This window comes from Zerene cesonia, chromosome 16 (assembly GCF_012273895.1).
Source record: "Zerene cesonia ecotype Mississippi chromosome 16, Zerene_cesonia_1.1, whole genome shotgun sequence".
Taxonomy (NCBI): domain Eukaryota; kingdom Metazoa; phylum Arthropoda; class Insecta; order Lepidoptera; family Pieridae; genus Zerene; species Zerene cesonia.
The window spans coordinates 3599084-3619056 of NC_052117.1; the positions used below are offsets into that span (position 1 = coordinate 3599084).

The 19973-nt window shown below is 33.2% G+C and overlaps 1 protein-coding gene across 2 annotated transcripts in view; it reads left to right on the plus strand.

Annotated features, from left to right (window-relative positions):
• The window catches only part of LOC119833138 (apoptosis-stimulating of p53 protein 1), a 175965-nt gene that overhangs the window by 47553 nt on the left and 108439 nt on the right, over positions 1 to 19973 (plus strand). Inside the window, exon 1 of one of the 2 annotated variants that reach the window (XM_038357057.1) lies at positions 4576 to 4975. The exons of the other annotated variant lie outside the window; for it this stretch is intronic. The gene's annotated coding sequence lies outside the window, so the exon portion shown is untranslated. Of the gene's footprint in view, positions 1 to 4575; positions 4976 to 19973 lie in introns of those variants that run through there. 2 annotated transcript variants of the gene reach the window in all.

The following is a 19973-nucleotide window of genomic DNA, read 5'->3' on the forward strand; positions in this document are numbered from 1 at the left end:
GTATATACTATGCTGACTAACCAAAGGATGCATTTATATAAATTATCACGTTGGAGATGGGACGTAATTGATTTTAAACACACTTGGAACTAACTAATACACTTATAAACGAATAACGAAACATTTATTTTAACGTTTATTTCGTGTTTTCCGGATACAATTTGATAATTATATATTGTTATAATAAGTTTATAAAATGAAAAGTATTAGCAAGATATATTTTAGTAAGTTTATGATAGAAACGATTTCTTCAATCGCCAGATTATATTGCTCAATCAATCTCAACACTTCAATTAGCACACGACATCAAAATAAGGGGCATAGTGCTAATCTATCCCGTATTTATTTACGATCGTAATTGCCGCGTTTTATTTGCTGTCCCTTCCAGCGTAAATAAGTTGGATGGAAAAGTCAACACAATGAAGTCTTTATTTAATAAGGAATTCAATAAAATCGAGATGTACCTACAAATTACAGATCTACGTATACAGAGTAGTTGATAGTTGTAAGACCAATGAAGTAAGTTTTGTTTTATATACCAAAGTTGTACCAATATCTAATGCGAGAAAAGTTTGCTACACAGATAAACACTGTTGGGGTAATTGACCCTTTGTGGCTTTTTATTATTCCTCGTCATCTATTTACTTTGTTCTAGCTGGTAGCCCCTGCTCCGTTAAGATTGATGCGAGAGAAAAGCATAAATAATAATAAATAAATGAATAATGAAGTTGTATCTTCTCAGTTGAGATATTTGATAGCCTTTAGTCCTTTCTTTGTATTACACTTATGTCTAACTAAATACAGATATGTGTCAATTTATCATACGAAAACCCTAGAAATGTACGTTAATTGTTATAAATATTAAAGTAATTGTGATATACGATTAATTTTTGCTTGTTTATTCCACACGTGGAAAATAAATGATTAAATAATAAATTCAAGTAGTGAGAGCACTGTTTGTTATATGTTTAGAGGGAACTACAATTAGCTTTCTAAACATTAGCAGTTAGAATAATTCTAATAGCAATTAATAAATTTATTCGCATTTCATTTTCAATATGAACGAACAGTTTGTTCTAATCTTTAAATAAATTAATAATACAAAACATTGTGTAAACTTTATCCATTCTTCTTCAGGTCTGTTTTTTTATATAGGAAATTTAAATATTTTTCTATTATCATAGATTTATGTGCATATTTCATTCTTATTGCGATACAACATTTGCAATAAATGGTGTTGTGTACGATATTTCATAAGAAAATCTAATATGTATGTCAGCATCCATCTGTTTTGTCTATGATCTGAATTTTATTACCGAGTATCGATCGCGCCTTCGTTAGTGCAGATATTGAAATCCCTCGGGAAACTATATTCTATATAAGTAGTTATTTTCTGTACCATTTCTATAATATGGCTATATACAGTTCATAATTTTGAACAACACGTATTTCAATGGATCATAATGCATAAAACAATCACTTTTGATTGCTATTTTTTAATTAAATGATTAATATTAAAAAACATTTTCAGACGTTTTATTATAATTCAGTAAATCTGTTGTTTAAAGTATGGCAACGATAAAGCTTAATTAAATAAAGCATAAAATAAAGCATAATTTTTAAGTTCCTATACAATTACTAACTCGTCACTGTTGCAGCTAAGTATATATATATACGTATGTAGACTACAGATACATGAATAAGATAATATAATAGCCCCTTTGGCTATTATATTACAATGACAGATGAATTGTGATAAGTCATGTACTTTCTGTTGTGTTTTCTGCAAAGCTCTTTTTTTTTATTGTAACTACTTGAAAGTGTGTGTGTGTGTGTGTGTGTGTGAAGTCCCGGGTCGGGTGGGATATGAAGCAGTTGATGTACATATGTACATATGTTTCTCTAATCAATTTTCTTTATAGACAAGCAGATAGGCCCTCTATGTCCCGCCAGATCAAGAATCTAGGACCCCTCGGTCCAACGCTTATGCGTTAACCCCTGTACAAAGAAGGCAGTCATTATTCTTACTTAGTTATTCTAAATGATTTAAATGTGTTTAGATCATATCATACGCAAGTTGCTTAGGCAAGCCATACACGCTACGGTCTACCGTAGAGGTCATCTGTGCAGCTATGCCTGTGCAGGTTAACCAAACATTGGTAGCGTGTATGGGGACATTGGTAGCGTGTATGGGGACACCGGTGTACCGGAGCGGTCTTCAGTTCTTTTTGCGATGGCATCGAATGAGGACGATGACGCGCGGGCAGTGCTAGGCCTTGCTTTAATTTTGAAAATAAAAGATACAAAAACAGTGAAAAGGAAGCGAAAAAAGTGGTGTAAGCATTGGTTATTGAAAAGGAGAACATATAGGCATGTTAACTTATTGAATGAATTAAAATTTGAACCAGATGATTTTAAAAACTATCTCCGAATGGACAAGAAAACATACCTTAAATTACTTGAAATGGTTACACGCACGCACACACGCAAAGGTACACCGTACGGCGTCACTCGAAAGAATTGATTTTCGATCTTGCGCCGGTCGCCTGCGCAGGCTCAAAAAACTGCACAGGTCTATTCCCACACACATTCCGGTCTACCTGCGCAGGCATACTTGCTCAGGTGGACCTTTCCGGCAGACCGTAGCGTGTATGGCTTGCCTTACAAAACAATCAAACTAAACCATAGCATTGGATGGCTAATTAATGTTAATGTTTTTTTATATCATAGCGGGCAATAGAGCCGGTGATTCACGTAACGGTAAGGGAGCACTACCGCCCATGAACATATGTAGAGGTACGGCCTCTGCAAATGCGTTGCCCACCTTATGTACTATACCCCGAACTCCTATGGGGGTGTGGTATCGTCCCCGGTGCGAGCTAGTTCAACTCGTTCTCGACCCCCACATGAATCGTTAGTATCAAATAAATTATGACTATACTAATTAGTCGTACACATATTCTTAATAACATAAACGACTTCTTTTTATCATTAACATTTTTATCAGACTGTTTTACATTTGAAATATGTTAAATAATTCAGTTGATAACGTCTCACCTTGCCTTCTAACTTCATTAAAATTCTACTTAATTATGCCAAAGATATTTATGCTAAGACTGTGTTTACGAAAAAGTTTACACTTCGAAGTTGCTTGATTATTTTAACGAGATGAAAGAATGTGCATTCGTTTATGATATTTTTCTCTTTGTAGCTTTAATTAAAAATACGATCTTACCAAACATTCATCAGAACTAAGGAAAGTACAAGTTGGGCCTCGCAATTTCACCAGCGTAAGTCTGTATCCCGTAGGAACATCGGGATAAAAAGTTGCCATTGTGTTATTACAGTTGTCCAGCTATCTACATACCAAAATTTGGTACGTAGACAGCATTGCAATTGGTTCAGTAGTTTTCGCGTGAAAGAGTAACAAACATATATACACATACACATACTTCCATCCTCACAAACTTTCGCATTTATAATATTAGTAGGATAGGATAGAAAAGTAACGAAGCTGGATATACAGAAAAATCATGTTAGAGTCTGTTATATTTAGGATCAAGTACCTGCTCTCAGCAACATATTGTGTTTAAAAACACATACTAAGTTTCATGAGATAGTGATAATGAACTGTGAATTTAATGGAACATTTTGGTAAAATTATTGGATAGATAAGCCTTTTAGGAACAAATTCTATCATTGATATTGAGTATGCGTTTTTTTGGTTAATTTAATTTGATATGTATGTGTCAAAGTAAGACATAGGATAAGGTAGATATAGGGTAAAAGGAAGTAAAAAAAAAACCCTAACGATCTTTTTATTATTAGTAATTACGAGCTTCACGAAAACGATGAATATACTAGAGCTTAATAAATATTCGTCGTAGTTTTTCCTGATTTCTCGATCTATCGAATTGATTGGAATTAATGAGCAAAAGCACTCTTGTTAAATTGGGTACCTTTCGGAAGTGGGTAACTAACAATCCTGTAGCCTTTTATCATAATAGGTAGTTTATGTAGCCTGTTTATTTAGTCGAGGAAATTTCTACAATGTTTTTATACATGTTTATAAATATATGGCCCACCTGAAAAAAGTCATAACTAAAGGTCGATTCCGTTAAAAAATTGACAATTTTCGTAAAACCTTAATTTTTAATTTTTAACTCGGCATTCATACATACCTATTTATGTATTTTACCTACTTTTACCGCGGTATTTTTTATTGTCAATAATTAATTATTACAGAAATATATTCCCTACTGTTATTGGAATACATAAAATTAATTTATGGTCATAAAATTTTTGATCACTACCTATTTTATAACTACGAAAAAAGTTCACCCATACCTACGAAAAAAAACTTGTAAGAATAGACGCACACACGTAAATAATTCACCTGTCGGTATACTTGTATGAGGCTTTTCTGCGCTAACGCAGGTTGTAGCTTCTCCCACTCTGGTCCAGTCGCATAATGCCATCCCGCTCAAATTGCTATAAACAGAAAGAGACCGACATCGCGATGTGTCTACGTCATGCAAGGCGCGTCGGTAAAGCCGTTCAACTCAAAATGACTGTTGTACCGACCGTACAACTGGATCAACGGTTATAGCGGATCCAACTTAGTTTAAACGTACCTCTGTTGCCTGGCGTTTGTTTTATTTGATTCAGAGGTATTTTTTCGGAAATGTTGTAAACAAAACGTCTAATTCTGTATAAAAATCCGCGATATACCGTAAGTGACACAGTGCAACGTATGTAAGTGGCAGATTTGAGGTCCGTAAAAGTTTTGTGTTGAAGGCTTTCATCTCGGCGAATGCTGCCTTAAATCACGCCATGGACCGTTCAAAGTAAGTTCGTTAAAACCTGTGATTCAATTTGTGTGTAAGATTCAAAGTTTGTTACGTTTTGTTAGTGTTTTAGTGTTTGTGATAGTGACATACATAGAGGATTGATTTTCATTGAACATCCAAACAGGGTAAGTATTATTTAGTCCACAATTAACTTTCTAAGCGGTTTCTAGCCAGTGTTGAAGCTTTGCAAAACACATGTAACGTATATAACAATTTAAAACATTTCGCATGTTTGTAGAGAAGAATCTCGTGACATTATAATCGCAGGTAGATTTTGACACGTTCGCTTTTCTTCTATATTATGAGTGAGAGAAGTAGTTTTTACGCAATTTGCATCCTTATCTATAATCAATAAGTAATTATAAGCATGAATGCACGTTTACTATAAGCATTATGTACTTACTACCTACAGAGTTCAATGACCGCCAACGACGTTGATTACGAAATTCGCGACTTCTACTTTTCTTTAAAATTGGTTTTAGATATTATGGGAAATCATACTTCAGTATAATTACTTCTTATATTTGAATAATAATAAAATTTTGATTAGGTACAGAAAACAAAACTTCGTTGAAAGTAATAGACGAATTGGTTAAATACCTCTCTTTTCAAGATGCTATTTTATCCAAAATGTAATGAATAATTTGTATATTAATACATAAACTATTTCAGAAACTGCCTATATCTACTCCATTCAAGTTTTGTTTAACCTTGGTTATAAACGCTTTTGAATTCTCGTTTGTACAACTATTTTAAAATCGGCTTTCGCGAACGTTACAAAATTATAATGAATGAATTAACTATAAAATGCTTTAATAAGCCTACAAACCTCTAGACTAGTTTAAGTAGATCGAAAAAAGGTTGCTTGTCCACGCCTTTGAACCCTCGTCCTTTTGTTGTCAGAAAGTGCAATATTAGCAGAATATATTGATGTCATAGCATATTTTGTAAATTCGGTGATTAGTAATATAGAAATTTACGATAATACATCATAATACGGTTTCTATATAGGTTATCAGTAATCGATATGTGTGTGAAATGTTTTTTATGTCATTAACCTTTTTTATCTACCTATTTAAGTATGTTTCACATATATTTTGTTGTATTTAGTTTTTGTTCGTTTTCTAGCTAAACGTTCTACATCTATAGTTAACAAGTAAATCATTTTGGGATAATTTGATCGTTACAATACAAGAAACCTGGCGAGCTCATCATGACAAAAAACAATACCATGTAAACATTTAACCACCCAAAAGGTCAAAAGATGTTCTACACCACGGAATAAAATATACTTACAAATTTAGCTTTGTACGAGGCTAAAGTTTATATTATCTCCTTACAAAAGTTGCGTTATCGGTTACTTACGTAATTTAATGAAATTCCAAGCATATTCATTATTTGTGTACATTGACAACCAAAATACTGTTAGATTGCCATTACGGAATGGAAGTTTAAGATAAGATAACCTATTGATGTCGTACGACAGGTAATTTTGGTAATGAATACCGTCAAACTTGTTCTACAATTTGTGAGAAATTTTGTCTCTGCCTAAGAACATAAGGTTGTTACATTCTATAGAACATTGAACAATCATTAAATTCAACTAGACTGATGCCAAGTAGGAAGTACAGTCTGCAAAAGAAATTCCTTCAAATAACAAGATTTAATTTTCTCTAAAGAGTTTCATTGTATTGGAGATAATGGTACTTCTTCGAAACATCTTATTTAAACTACTTCTATTCAAATTTAATTTGAAATAATTATTTAAATTACGATACCTACTGAAATTGAGCTACATGTACAAGAAGGTTATTGGTATACAGTATGTACTAGTGACAGCCTAGGTTGCCTCAGCACAAGATGGAAACCCACAATATATAAATAAATAAATAGCGTACGATAGATCAACGTCCAGCAGTGGACAGCGAAAGGCTGAAAACAGAACCCCAACACGTTTAAAATAGTTACAAAATTCACTAATTGAATAATTAAAGCACTGTCATAATTAACACACGTCTAGTACGTATAAAGCTACTTAAGATTGATTCACTTTATATGATATAATACACGTATGCAATACATAATACCGTTCCATTATCAGCGTCATGTTAGTCGTTTAATTATTATAGATGTGATTTTGACCTGATCGTGATTGGGTGGAATGAGATAGGGGATGCTGGGACTCTACGTAATTCCAACTAATGGGTAATGGATAAAGGAAGTAATTCGGCTACGGTTTGTGTATCGGATTTTTATATGTTTTTATTTACTTTTATTTCAATTTCAATTTTCAGTTCGCATGGTTTGCTTGGTAGATGAAACTAATTTGTAAGGGAAATGATAATTCAACAACATAAGGTGATGATAAAATTGTTTTTTTTTTATTGCAAATCTTTCAAACCAGACATGTATAATGTATATCAATTGTAATTATAAATTAAACAGTACACAACATAAATATTGATGAGGATAATTTCCTAGAAGTGTTCGGAACCTACCAACCCAATTATCACATTCGACCTCCAGAATAATATCATATTCAACTGCAGACAGACGAATGATATTTTATTTAACCACAGAGGTGTTCCACATATCCCGTTGAACATATTTGACAATGAATGTAAAGAACTGAGATATTCTTGTACAGATAATGTTAGTGAAATATTCTGTCAGTTTTGGTTGCGTTAACAAGAGCGTATATTTTCAAGCTATTAAAGAAATGAATACTTTTCATGATAAATATGTGGGACAGACTTAGGCTATAATGATTTAAATATAAGTAGTTCCTACCTACGTATGTAGGATGTATGTATAAAATAGGTTATGTGTGTAAAAAATATGTAAGTACTTAAGTCTTCCGTTTGCAGTTTATTTTAATCTGCTACCCGCTTCTACCCAGGTTTTAAAACGTCTTTATTATATATAACCACATGTTATATGAAGCAATCAACATACTAAGTAAGATCTCTTCATTTTCGTAGTGATAGTTAGTTGTTACTAGGTCAACGAACGTGTTGAACTAAATAACTTCCGTTGTATATATTTAGTTATTCATTATACTTCCTTTTATCTTACCTCATCTATTATTTCACAGCTTCACATTGTTACGTTCATTATGCCGTTAAAAGAACTATTAACATGGAAGTCCCATTGCTGTCCGTATTTTTAATGAAATGAACGGATTGTATAATAGACCGTAATTAGATAACGAGATAGTTTGTGCATCCAATGAGGGCAAAATATTTCTATTAGCTCAATAGAAGTTCAAAAGTCGTTGTAGACGACGGCGGCGGCATGCGGACCGGTTCTGTGGCTTTAACAATTTATATTATCTATTTCCTCTCTAATTTTATTAGCAAAAGTTATTTTTTTATCTAGTAACATGAATATGAATTTCTTTATGCTTGATATAACTGACTTATATGTTCTCTTTCGTAAAAGCATGAAAATGTTATATCATATATGCTAAATTATGTTTTCTTACGAGTATTATTGAATTGAGAACCTCGGACTTCAAGATCGATAAGTCGGGGTTCGAGACCGGGCGAGCGTGCAGGAAATAAATTCATATTTCAATTTATCTGTACATGTGGATAACAACACCACTGCTTAAAACGGTGAAGGAAATCATCGTGAGGAAACCGGCATGTCCAAAAATCAAAAGTTTGATGACATGTGACAATTGCCAACCCGCACTTGGCCAGCGTGGTGGACTATGGCCTGAACGCTCATAGGTGGCCTGTGTTCCAGCAGTGGGAACATATATGGGCTGATGATGATGATTATTAAATTAAGTATGTACATATAGTTTATCTCTTAGTTACAAATTTATACCTACTTCTTATAAATTATCTGATGCCCAGCTACTCGTATAAAACATACTAAGAGAAACCTAACAACATTAGTATAAAAAATCGAACACGCTTCAGGTAAAACTTATTTTAGACATATAATTTAAGGATGCCTCCAACAATTACTTCGTGGAATTGAATTTCATATAAGTCGATAAAACCGAGAAATAATGTAAAGGCGTGTTAACTTCTATTTGCTGAACGTAGTCTAGTATAATTATTTTGCTCTCATAGTTCACTGCGCCTCGCTGGCTTCAGTAGAAATAGAAATGAATGTATACCACTATACGTTCGCTGTGAGTTAAACTTACTTTCATTTGAATTATTTCGCAAATTATTCTATTAATTAAGTACCTACGATCAAGTAAATTTCTCGTAGAAATTTCACTTTTATCACACTTTCTTAATCTCAAGCGTAAGAATTTAAATTACATGTTTCTTTTGAATGAATTATTCATTTATTATCAATTTATTAATGCTTTCAATAATAAAACGTTATCATTCACTGAACCAATCTTTTATTAAAAATCCTTGAATGTCAATGTTTTCGATAAACTTAACTAGTTATTAAATTCTTTAATTGCCTTCAAATTATTAAAGCTTGTTTGAATGGTTTTGTTGTTAGGTAACTTATAAGTATTGGATAAAAAAATTAAATCTAAAATGTTTTAATATTTACTCATATATTTGAAGTTTGTTTAAATTCAACACAGCCTTGCCACTAGCGGTTATCGTGTCAATGAAGGTCTAATTCTATGTGCAAATAGGCAACTTTATAAAACCGTTAGTTTTATAAATCTATACAGAATAAAAATAGGTATCTATTGATACGGCATGTGTGTTACAAGAAGTTGATATTTCTCATACTCAGTTTATTTTTCCCACAACCCACTATATGAATTTCTATCCAAATAGAATGGTATTATTATATTTTCTGTACTGTGTAAAGTTGTAAGTCGAAGGTCTTCGAGGAAAGCTTCCTAATTCAACTTAACCCGGTAACCGCTGACTTGTAAAGTGTTCACGCGATGCGACGTCGGGGGCCTCGGAGGAATCTCGTGAAAGTTAGCCAAGACACAAGATCAAGTGGATGGGTCGTTGGAACCAGTTTTGTGAATCGGCAAGTGTTTTTAATAATGAAGACACAAGCTAGGAATCTGTTGGACGGATGAATCTCTTTGAATTTAAAAGGCTTTTACTTTTAAATTATAGTAATCTAAAATAATCGGTATAAATTTAGCTTAGTATTCAATGCGAAGGTATTAAAACATGGCAATTTTATAAGTAAAGTTGCAAATGAAAACTTTATGGGCTTAACTAGCTGCGCCCCGCGATTTCACCCGCGTAAGGCCGTCCGTCTCCCGTAGGAATATCGGGGTAAAAAATTGCCTATATGTTATTCCAGTTGTCCAGCTGTCTACGTACCAAATTTCATTGCAATCGGTTCAGTAGTTTTTGCGTGAAAGAGCAACAAACACACACACATCCTTACAAACTTTCGCATTTATAATATTAGTAGGATAGTAGGAAGTAGGATAGTAGGATAGGATAGGATATAAACCGAAAGAAAAAATCATAAATCGCTAATATCTACTACAAACGATTTATTTAATTCGCGTTGCAATAAAGGATGGAGTTGGATATTGCACTTATAATCACAAATATCACAGCACAATGTCAGCAATGAACAATAACGAAGAACGCAGAACTTGAGTATACTTTTGCATGCTCTTCTTTCTAATTGGGTCAATAATAATTAATAGAAAAAGTGAAGTAATAATGTGTTTTTAACCGTGAAAAATTACGTTTGTTCCTCGCATTCATATTCAAATGTAAGAAAAACTCCCATGCGTAAGTCTTACGCCCTATTGTGGATTGTTACATTCGAATGGCGAGATTTAATTGTTGCCTCGTAATCAGAACTTTGATCTTACATTTGTCTTGCTAACAATAGAAACGTTCCTCGGCTTGAATTCTAGAAAAGGTATAGAAATTAAAGTCTTAAACGTTTAATGGTGCTTTGAAAGCTTTATCGTCGCATCTATATTTTGTAATTATTCGTCTGTTTGAATTTAACTTACTGTAGATTGTTTATACATAGCTCCAAATGATTTGCACACAACAGAAATGCCAGCGGTTACACGTGATACCTAACGGCGAAGGAGTAACGACACGTCGTTCATAAACATGTGCGCAAGATGCAGCATGAAGGTGATCCTCAATTTGTGGGTTGCTTTGCACTACAGGAGAAGATATATGAGATTAACTGGACCCTCGTTCTAATAAAATTTATATGATGTTGAATTGTAATTAATAGACGTATTAACAATGTAGTATATTTCATATTATATTATCAATTTTGTTAAGCTTGCCTCAATTCGTATAACGCAAGTGCCCACTTACACGACCATTAACAATGCTGTTTTAATTTTAAACAAACCTATTTTGGTGACAGTTGCATAAAGTAGCCGTATTTATTTGAATATTCAAATCTGATACCTATAGCAGTTGTAGTTGAAGCACCAAATTTGATCAAACATTAGTGCAATCATGTAAACAACAGTGTACAAAATGGATCTGTATCTGCAATCTAATACGTTTAACTTGGTGTCTTGGTCGGTGATAGTATCGCTGCATGTAATAAATTGCATTAGGCGTTGATAGAGAATTTAGTTTAATGGTTATTAATTTGCAATAATTATATGATTACAGCGTTGAGTCACTGCAGTATGCACATTGGCTTAAAAGCTGTATTTTGTAATATTGAAAATGATAACAAATTTAACTTTAGTTATAAGCTAAAATGTAAATTCTTTACTAAGTATTTCTAATTTTTACGATATGTGCGATGGGGTCAGTTTACGTAAGTCAATGTATAACAATAACAATAAGAAATACCCACACAATAATGTGAACAATGAACTTATACAATCTTTTTATGTGAAAAGAGTAAGTAAGTAACCAGTTTTAAAGTGTAAAATACAGCTATAAACGTGTCATCAACATTCTTTATAGTCGAGGATGTTTCAACTTTTCTAAATCGCCTAACCAAACACGAGATTATCTTCAATTAGTCCTTATTTGGTATTTGAACGGAAACTGTTAGCAGGCACTCGCTTTGGGGTCATATTACGTAAAATACTTATCGATGTGTATGCTCAGCCGGCGTCCACGACAAACTAGTTCTAAAGTAGACCGAGTGGTCCCATAAAACGAATAAGGTCATGAGGCCTCAGCAGTAAATCTTTATAAAACTATTCTCGGGATTCTTGTGGTCCAGATGGACAGTGGGTGACTTTGAAACGCAATTTCACGGTCATGTTTTGGTTTTCTCGTTATAATGCAAGCTTTTTTTATTCCCTAACTAACTTAACCTATAGAAATGTATTGTTTTCGTTCATAATTGCGGAACTGTAGTTAGATGTTGTGTGTGCGTTAGGTGTCTGTAATCACGTGTGCTTAATACGAAACTTCTATAGGAACCTATAAATTTAGGCTACATTAGAATTTTTTTTCTTGTCTTATGGATTTTTTATCACTTATTTTCTGGGAAACAAATATATATATATATATTTAATATTGACAGTTCGAGAAAGGGAACATCAAGATGTTCCTCTTTAACTAGAACTCATCAAACAACTAACCTTCAAGACAACGAAAGGTGTAGCGTCTCGTATGGTACGTGCCAAACACCTGTCCGTTTTTGCTACTTAAAGCTGGATGTTCCCTTGAGTTTCATTCCGGCCAGGTTTTTGAACTACGTCGATAAGACCATGAACTAAATTATCTAAGAAGGCACTGGATTCCTAATGGATCTTTAGTAGATACTGGCCTTTATTAACTGCTATTCTTGACCTTTAATTATTTTTAATCAATCTTTAAGAGTATGTCCTTAAAGATAATGCTCTCATGACTTAAACATCAAGTGAACCTTTTTACTTCCCCGTCATTGAAATTCCTCGAAGATTCATTAATGCCGGTATTCAGGCCAAAACAACGAGAGATTCATTAATATATTATGTATGCAAAGCTCTTACGTCGTACTATATCGCCTATAAGTATATTTTTATTTCACCATTCAAGAGACTGAAGGACGCGTATCTGGGAATTTTTTTTATTAATCTATTCTCCGAGACATTAATTTAAAATATCGATAACAATGTTCATAACTTGTTTTATCTGACATAGTTGTAACCCAACATTATATTTAAGACTTCAGTAAAATATACCCCGTAAGTGTATAATTTATAAGTATATTACTCTCAATTCGCATTCCCACTCGATCGATTTAATAAACATTTAATAATATCTCATGTACGCCTGTCATGAATTGACAATTGGATCGCATGTCGGAAATTCGTGAGTCATGCGCTACCGTGAGGTTACCCTAAAGTCTAAACGAACTATTTTGTATAACTTGAACACGATCGGCCAAGGTGAGGGTAACACGATGCTCAAGATTGTGCAGCGTACACAGCCAGTCCTACATGACTGCAGCATTACAATGTTATACGTCAATCATCGATGTATTTTCAACGCTTTCGAGTTAAATATTATTTACAGTCGCAAATTATGGTTCGGCATGTTGTTGAGTATGTTTTTGAGGCGTAGATACACAATCGGCGCCGACGCGACGTTGCCGTGCGGTCGTGTCACGCGAAACTATAATAATCAGAACCAGTATGGTACGGTGTGTACCACGGATTAGGAATTTACTAAGCGGCTGGCGGGAGGGTACTAGATTTTATAGTTACGTAGTTCAAGTAATTGTTTATGGGTTTGATGATTTACTGCTCCTTAATAGGACCTTACGGTAAGTGATTGTAAACAATGACAAAAAGTAATAAGAACTTAATGTCTGGATATATTTAATTGCACCATCGATAAAAATAAATGAAAGGAATGCAAGAAACATTCTCGTACGGAATGCGACGGCAAAACTACAAGTTAATTTTCGATTGCATTTGAAGAAGTTGTTTAATGGCGCTTCGGAAACAAAAGAAGACCCACCGCGGATTATGTAAGCGAAATTCCAACAAAGGCGATTTTATGCAATTACGTACGCTTAACTTGCGAGTTGTGGAGTTATTACTAAACTGAGCCCTCGGTCACGGAGTAATGTTCATTTCGATGGCGAGAGTCACGAGCCTCTCTGGCTTATGCTATTTGGCCCTAAGCGTTTTTCGATTTAAGAAAACTTTTTGTTACGTCTTGGTATATAAATATTTTGTATCATTTATTATAAATATATCTGTTTATTAGAAGTTAGCTGTAGCTTAATATAGATAACTATTATTTTCCTTAACTTTTTTTTAGTTGAATAAATTGTAATTTAAGACTAAATTGCGACGCCGTTATGCAAAACAAGTTGTTGAAATTTTCAGTTATTTCTTGTACTTGAGGTTTATTTGGCATTGGGTTAGGTAATTGAATAAATAATTTGTAACTAACCAACGTGACATTAACTGATCATATACCTATTAACCAAATATATGGAACTAATGTTGTTGTATATTATTTACCAGGAATTTTATTTACCTAGGAATAATAGATGACTTTCTATCGTTCTATTCAACAGGAATGCTGTTTTTCTCAGCTCGCCCATTCCATTTATTCATACGAACAAGACTTGAAAGAACATTCTCGAATGATACTGGGAACCTTTATAATGTAGAAAAAAACCATAATAACACGAACGAAGCCGGATGCCTCCGCGTTGACTTAAAAGTAGCAATACTCGCTTGGTTAGTTTGTTAAAGATTTATATGGCTTGTGTATGTGCACGTATAATATATGGTAGAAAGATGCGGCTCTCACTTCATCGCTAATTTTATTGTCCTGTCATAAGCAAATACTATATTAACTTTTCGTCGTAACGGTATCTACTAGTTTGCGGTTACTGTAGTTGGTATATGAATGTGTTTTTCCTATATTTGTTAACCAACTTTCCCAAAAAACGAATGACAGTTCCGATTCTAGAATTCTAAATTGTTATCATTTGGCCCCATTTTACATTTTGTAGAAGTACTTCGGCGACCCCTTTTATATAACCACACCTTATATTTGTTATTAACCTTACATGTATTTACGTTATAATGTTTTGTAAATAAAACTAATTTGTAGTATTCTTATTCTTATATTATTGATTTCCTAAGTAAAATAGCTTATCTAAACCGCAATTTATATATAATTTGCTTAGTATGATATAATCCTAATTTCTTAAAAAATATGAAGAGAACTGCGGTTTAAAACGTGCTTCACGTTCCAGCGCATTCTTCTATTCTTAAGTTATTTTTAAAACGCTTGTTATTGGAAATTTTATAGATCGAGACGTTCCTCTAATTCCTTACCGCAAATTGAACATTCCATATTTAAAAAAAACAAACAGAATATAGGTTTAACGGTTTCATATAGCACGACGGTCTATTGTTCCCGGTGGCGGCCGGAACTATGCTTTGTGCTCTGGAGGGTTCGTGGTATTAAATATCCGTTAGCGCCTCACCCGTCTCCACAATTATTGGATTCTTTGTGTGACGTAGTTTTAGTGCTTATTTTCCGCTCTATTGATAGGGAAGCTGAAATTTATGAATTTTTACGAAGGGCTTCGATATTGAGCTGTTGTCGAGTTAGCTGTTACATCACTTACCTAACTATAGGTAAGTAATGTAACAGCAATAGACTAGCCTTTGCAATGTTCGCAATTATTATATCAAAAGTTTGTTATTTGGGTAGCCGTAGTGAACGAGAATTATGATTATCTATGTCTTAGAAGCGTCCTCCCATAAAGTAATAGTGGATAAAGTGTATCCCATAGCATTAGTAGGTATCTATTTGTGATAAAATATACCGTACTCCAGAGTAAATAATAATTGTTGATTACAAATATTAATAAACATCATTTGCCTTTAGTAAGGCTGATCTCATTTGTTTCTTTATATATTTGTTTGATGACATTGTGACATGATTATTCCACAACTTGCGGAATTTCATTAATACTAAGTACGGTTATTAAATTATTGCTGACAAATATCGGTGATTAATACAGAACATTAAAGCAAGCTCCAACAAATCTAAAGTTTCTAAATCCAGGTGCAATATGCAAATGGCTTCCGAGCGTGCTTCCGGAGTCATTGCGCCGCTATCACCGCCCATTTCCTAATGAGACTGTGATTGCTTGAGAATATCGAGGCATTAATCATTCCTGAAGTTGTCCTTAATAATAGTTGGAGGATTCAATATTGCGGAGGTAGAATTCAGATTCCTTGCAAAATAAGTTCTGAAATTTTAACTTTGCAAATTGAATTTGAATGTTTATATTTTTGAGATAAATATCTTTTTATACATATGTATTTCTTCTGTCCCTAATTGAATGACTCCTAATCAGCTAGAACAATTTTAATTAATTTTTAGTGTGTGTACAGGTGAATTAGATAAAGATAGTTTTCTAAAACAATGGATATTGGATTTACTTTCCGATAGTTGTGTATTTGCTTTATCCTCCACACATACAACGTGTAGGTATTTCGTAACAATAATTTTATAGTGCTTTTAATGTGTGTAATGTCACCACAATGAGAACATATGAAGGGGCATAAACTTTAAATGCCGTCTACCGCAGTTTGCTCAAAGAACTATTTAACCGCTCCAGTGAGGCGACGTCGATGTCGTAACGTATCCATATCGTAACACTAACTTCATTTAAGCCGTTTCGTGCCCAGTTTCTCGATCCTCAAAGCAACAGGCTTGTCACTTTAAGCTTGAAAATTTTAAGGCTGAAATCTTTTCTAAGGAATATGTATCGTTGACATTGCAAATAGCCTATTTCGTGGGCGGTGTAGAACGGAATAGTTAACCTACGGTGCAGTAAATATCATTAAATTCGTATGCTGAGAAACTAGGCTGATATGTTCGTATCTCAGTTATGGTGGCCAACGAAAATAAAAAGTGACATAAAGGCTTATACCTCATTATCATCAGCCCATATATGTTCACTTTCTACAAACGTAGTAAAACAACACGTGTGATATATATACCCTTGTAAGATTATGACAGCGATTAATAGAAATTCTTAGACAAGTATTCTAACCTTTGTTGGATGTATTATTAAATATGCGGACGACGCACCCACTTCATATAGTTCAGTGTTAACTCAACTAATATTCAAATAATTAGGATAGTAAACTTCCTGATTATTGAGAGCGTCTCTTAATTATGTTTGTATTAAATCGATTGTTATGATTACTGTTTTCAAATGTGAGTTTGTGTTTTTTATTACGTTAAGTAAATTTTTGGAAACGTTTACATCATTTTTTTAATTAGCGTGTAATATATGTACAATATTGTACAAATTTTCATAACATTGTTCAATAAATATACCTTAATTTCACGTCAAATGCAATTGCCATTGATTTCGCTTGACACTTTCCACTCTGCTGTCGTCAGTCGTCACGAATTCACAGCTGGAAGTGTTGATCTGAGCTTTTTGCCAACTCGTTGCGAGATAAGCGAGTTTCGTGACTAAAGTAACTAAATTATCTGTACCTAACGAATTATAGGTCCTTTTTATTTTATATATTTTTTATAGTGTTCTAACTCATGTGTAATTGTGAAGTTTAAATGTTAGAACTAGTGTCGATTCTATTTTTATTGACATTTTCATAAGATAAGGAAATCGAACGATTCTAAATAGATATTTAATCATTATAATCAATAAATAAAATCTTTTAATAGATAAAAAATGTTTTTGTTAACGAAAATATATTATAATATTAAATGTCTGTGATGTAATATGACATATGAATAATACATAGCATTGTTCTATCAAGATGATACTTCAAGGAAGCGGAGATATTGCTGAGGCAAGGCAATTTAGATAGTAGGTCGTTTTTATGTAAAAAGTACACACTCTGAAGAGATTTTACGACATAATTTCCCTATGCGATAAAATAAAATACCATAAAAGTTTGCATTTTCTCGGTTATAGTAAAATGCTATAAAAATGGAAGAAGATTTTGAAGTTCGTGTATGCTATTAATAATTACTATTTACGTATCAAGTTTAAAGCAAAACATCTAGTTGTGAACTATTGAAGTGAAGCTTATACTAATACTGCTCTTATCAAAAACTCCTATAATGCAACGTAGGTTCGTTAAATATTAATTAAGGCAAACTAAGCTTGGCTTTCGTATATTGTAATCAAAACCGCACACTAAGGTAACTACAATTTATTAGTTATATAAATTTAGTACGTGTGCTGCAATTAATTTGGAGTTGAATGTTTGCTGTACTGTACGTAAACTTTATATTTAGTTCACGTTTCTAGATAATTCTCTAAATAATTACATATGTATAAGAATACGGTGCTGCCGGCTTTATCTACTCTATATATATACACAATATTGTATGTGTTCCGTATTCTGTACATTATATAATTGTAACAGATAAACGTAACTTATTATTATTTTGGTAAGAGTTCTAGATTTCACGAATTAAGCGCACATTATAAATGTTACTACACTTTACGTTTTACGGTTTAAATTGTAAATGGTCGTATATTCGTATAAATTAAGTATACTTTTTCACGAGAACTCTTAAAAACGACAATAGAATGTTGTTAAAGCCTATCTGCTAAGAAATGGTGTGTGCTTGAATAGGCACTTAGTTTGATAGTCGTCAGTCTGGTGACATGAATGTTAATCAGTACCGCATCCTGGGACTGCAGTTAAATTGAAGCTACCTTTGTTATTATCAGGTAGTTATATATCTACAAGTAAGTAATATACATTGAAGTCGCCAGGGAACAAGAGTCGTAGGTTTCATCCTAGCTATTGAATAGCGTTTGTCAGACTCCAGACATAAATATGCGTTTATTATTGGGTATTTTTTCTTTTGTTAGGTAGCATTTGTGTGATATAAATCGGATTTCTATTATAATCAACCATTAAGACGTAACTCTTTCTTTGATAGATATAAGGCAGCCCCTTTCTATTGTGACAGACATTCTCAAAATCCATTATTCCTTCAATAGACTTCCTGAAGCGACAATAGCCTTTTCCAATTGCACCATGTTTTCTTTATATATCCCTCAAACTGTTGTCAGAATTCTCTGTATACAAGAACGATCGTTAAAATAAAGGTACATTGAACCGTTTTTAAGAGAATTATGTAGCAACGTTTCTCGCACAATTATTATACTTTCTACGTTATAAAACTGTCTAAACGACAAACATTGCAATAAGAAAATCGTAGTGACCTCAAACGCGTGATGTAAAAATTACATGTTATAGTTGCGTTACTGTTCTTGGCATTGCATGTTCCTATTGTCTGCGTAGCATTAAAATGTGTTACAAATACGTCTTTGTTTTGTGTTCGTGTAGGATGTAGACTTTAAACTAACTTGTGAGATATTGTGGTTTGTGGAACAATAACGATTCTCCTTGGAGAATCTTATGTAAAACTTATCTCTATCTCATTAATGAAACTGTTCTCTAAAGGACGAAATGAATATAGAAAATGAAAAATATTGCTAAAAAAGCTGGTTAAAAGTACTTAATTCGATGGCGGTGATGTCAGGGGTCAAACAAAATGAATCATGATGATCAGTTTTTTCCTATAAAATCTCATGGGATCGACACAATCCTTTGTTTTGCTTAACTTAGCACATTGGAATGGGTGTAGGCGCAGCGTAGGTGGTCTTTGAACCGATTATGCCCACCGCATATGCAGATCGCAATTCTAAATCTACATTTAAACGTTCGTTAATTGCCATAACAAGCTAAGGTTATCAACCTATTTTCTATTTGACGAGATTATTTTAGATTAAAGCGCAACGTTGACAGTAAAAAGATTTCACAAATTAAGTAGTTTGTGTTACATATTAAGATAACATTGACATAAGTACGCTTAATATTAATACAATTTGTTAGTATGAAATATAAGGTCAAGATACTCATAGATCTTATGGAAAATGAGCCACAAGAGTAAATGCACCACAGATGGTTTAAATGAATAAAGGAATTCAATTTTAATATTTAAGCAATACAAGGTAAATATTGGAAAAAGTTTAAAATACTGGTAGGTCTGGTTGATATTTTAAGATTTAATGATCTCTGGTTTTACTTTTAACAAGTCAAGCGTCTTGAAGCAGTTCAACGAGACAAGATTCCTGCTAAGGAATCTTATTACTGCGGGGAAATTCAACGTTTTTATCGTAATATGCTTATTAAAAGACAATGGTTGGGAAGAAAAACAATTTGGTACCATTTATGGTGTA